Below are 3,548 nucleotides of genomic sequence, written 5' to 3'. Positions count from 1 at the left end.
CTGCCCTTCTCCCGGTGTTCCCTTCTCGCCCTGCTCCTCCGGCGTCGCCCGGTCCGGCCGCCCCTGGCACCGCCGCCCGCCCTCTGCAGTGGGGAGGCGGCGCGTCCTTGGAGAGCAGCTCGGGCGTGAAACGCGGCTGCACATCCCAGCGCCTTTCCCTCCCGGCTGGCGAACCCCGGCACAGCCCTTCTCCATCTGTTGCCGTGGCCCCCGGTGGGTTTCCTTGTTCCTTTGGGATTTGGTTGGATTTGTGGTGTGCTTGGAGCAAAAGTGCAGCCGTGAGCTCTGTGGTTGTGCTTTTCAAAGTCTGGTTTGCCTAAAAAAACACAGATAAAAAGCTTCCCAAGGGCGCCTGTCTGGTGCCCGAAGGGTACTGCTGGCCTGGGCTGCTCCTGCTCTCTGCCCATCTTCACCTTGCACCTCTCAGGACTCAGGTGAGGGAAGCACTGGTCATGGCAGAGAGGTCTACAGAGCGTTCAGGACTCTGCACTCAGGCTGGTGAAACCACAGAATTGATGGATGAGCCACCATCAGCCATGCTGGTCCTTGGCTGAGGCTTAAGTGTTTTCTTCTTAATTTTTAAATTTTTATCTACTTTTTTTGATAGTATATGAAGGAAAAACCAACTCCATGTATTATTTAAGAATAAACAATATTAGGGTCTCATTTCTTACTGTTTTTTATTTTATCCAAGTGCTGGTGAGCTTACTGGAGCTGTTGGGTTCTCCCAGGCACCCTGCCTGCTCTGTGAGTTACTCTGTCACTCCCAAGAGTGAAGTTGGAGCATTGTTCTTGGAGCTGTTTTATGCTGGAGAGTGGCAGCAGGCCAACCTTCCTGGACGCACAAGATGTTTAGAATAATTAGTGATGGAATACCCCTTTAAAATAATTGTTTGGATTTATCTAGCACTCACTTGTAGCAATATCTACCTCTAAAAATAGGCAGGGCTCTGTGTAATGAGCCTCGTAGTATAAACAAGTCATATCTTGAATGACTGTTGTTACTTTTGGGATGTCCAAGATAGATGCCTTTCGGGGTTTTGCCAAATCTTCTAACTTTTTTTTTTTTCCTCTGCAGTGAGCTATGTTTCTTGGCCCTTACACTGTGCAGTTGTATGCACTGACCAGAGGCAAGGCTCAGTAACCCTCGCTGTTCAGGGCTGGCACAGCTGCACAGAAAAGCTTCCCAAGGTTGAGCAGTCCTGGTTTTCCCCATGCAGTCCATGCCCAGGTGGAGGTGACTAGCAGTGGGCTCTGCCAGGTGACTGCACCAGCCCTGCTGTGAGGCACTGCCCCCTGTGAATTCACCACAGAGCCCCGTTCATCTGTGCTCTGACTCCTCAGTTTTCTGTGACACAGGGACAGAGCAGCTCGGGTGTGATCCTAATTATGCTGCTCCTTCCTGGGATGCCTTCCAAGTGTCCCAGGGTGCAGCTGTGTGAGCACACCGTTCTTGCTTTCAGGAGGTAGGAGCGAGGGTGGCACGAGGAGTGTTCTCACATTTTGCTGGGTGCTTTATCAGAGCCCAGCCTCTCACGTGCATGTGCTTTTTGGGGTTTGTTTTCAGCAGCCAGCATGCTGGCTGAGGCTTCTCTGTGTTGCTGACGTTGAGGAGCACTGGCTCCTCAGCTTGAGAGAGAAAAAACAGACAACTTTTGCAGCAGGAGGAGTGCTTGCTCTGTGTTTTCTGAGAAGGTACCATTGTGCTCAGTGTTGGAAACAGGAGTGTCTCATAGCTTTGATCACACTGCTCACAGACCCCAGCCCACTTTGATACTGCCCCCAGTTACCCAGATTTATCTGCTCAGTTGGAAGCTGAGTGCCCTTTTGTGGGCTGTGTTTTGGGAATGGAAATGCAGTTCCATAAGCCCTCAGTGGCAGGCCTCTGCTTGCTATGAGCACAAAGGTCTTCTGGAAACTTTTATTATAACTATGGGACTTTTTTCTCTTTTAAAAGCCACGCATGTTCTGGTTTGAGTGAGTAAAGCCTAAGTGGCTGGGCTTACCAGTTCAGACAGTTTGGGACTGGGACCAAGGGAGGCTCTGCTACTCCTTAGCAAACTCATGCCTACACTTGGCAAACCCCAGACTGCTGCCTGTAGTTGTTCCCAGTCAGAGATTCTGCCTGTCTGATGGGCCACACTGCTGTGAGAGAGCCCTGGGCCAGACCATGAGTGTGCCATGCCCTCTCAGCAGGCAGTGTGTCAGTGTCACCTGTTCCTCGAGGAGGTTTTGGGGATGGCAGTGCTGGTTGTGCTTCAGGTGGGGAATGTTTCCCTGGCTGCAAGGGTGTTGGTGCCAGGGTGGTTTCAGGTGAGGCTGAAATGGGTTGTCCCCAGGTGCATGCAGTGATTGCCTTGTTAGGCTCTTGCGTTTGAAATCATGGTGGTGTTAGGCTCTTGCATTTGAAATCAGGAACCTGGGAGTCTTTGCTTGGATGCCTGAGGATGTCTGCTCTTATGAAGAGAGACCAGAGCTCTTGCTGTTCCTGCAGCTTCTGAAGCCGGTAGGTGCGTGGCATGTTTGAAACTCAAGCCATCCAGCTGCTGCAGTGTGGATTTCAGCTTATGTTTAAGTACTGAAGGTTGAGACTGTATGTTTGGGTTGTATTTATCAGTGGGTGTTGTTATTTATGTATCTTGGTTTTAAAGGAAATACCTTTATAGTAGAAATGCTGCCTGACCAAAAAAAAAAAAAGAAAGCCCAAAAAACAACCTTGGTGAAGTGATTATGTAAGCAAGTGAAATGGCATTCTAAAGCAAAAGTTTCTTTCCTGTTTGGAGACAGCGTGGCTGGGTTTTTTTTTTTCTCTTTCCTGCTTTTTAGCATTTTTTAAATCCTTTTAGTGAATGTTTTTTGTATAGTAGGTATGAGAAATAGTTGTTTTTGCACTTTAAGTCCTTAAAGAGGTCATCAGCAGGCTGTGGGAGCTAGCAGGAGCCAGATATGAGTATTTGGGGCTGTAGCTGACCAAAGCGGCAGCACATGAGTCCATTTAAGTAATAATTAAGGTAAAAAAAACCCCCAAAGAAATTCATGTAACTGCTATTACTGTGGGAAATCAGAGGATGCTCAGTACAGTCATCCTCTTAGGAATGCCTGGTTGCAGAGGGATTCAGGATCTTTTCCTGTTCTCTGCCTGTGGGTCAGCTGTGGTGTGTGTCTGTCCCCAAGCCAAGGGAATCCATCTCGTCCACAAAAGCTGCCGGGGTTACCTTGAGCTTCTGTTCCCAGCAGGAGTGCAGGGCTGAGTCAGTGCTGCCTGCCCAGGGCTGTGACTCAGTGCTGTCCCCTCAATGCACAGGCAGCCTGCTGCCAGCACAGCCAGCCTGTGCCTGTAACCTCATTCCAGAGCTCTCCTCTGTGAGTATCACCTGCTTACAGGGGCTTGGGAATGTTGGGCTGCTTTCCTCAGTTGTGTGTGTTGGTGGAAGTTGGTTGTTAGTGAGCTTTTTTCTGTGTGATGCTGAGCATCTGTGGAAGTGCCAGGGAGCTCTGAGACAAGGAGCTTCTCCTGTGTGCTATTATTATTATAAATATTATATTAT

Source organism: Geospiza fortis, unplaced genomic scaffold (genome assembly GCF_000277835.1).
Source record: "Geospiza fortis unplaced genomic scaffold, GeoFor_1.0 scaffold390, whole genome shotgun sequence".
NCBI classification, from domain to species: Eukaryota; Metazoa; Chordata; class Aves; order Passeriformes; family Thraupidae; genus Geospiza; species Geospiza fortis.
The sequence above is the reverse complement of the archived record's forward strand: the minus strand, read 5'-3'. Positions refer to the sequence as shown.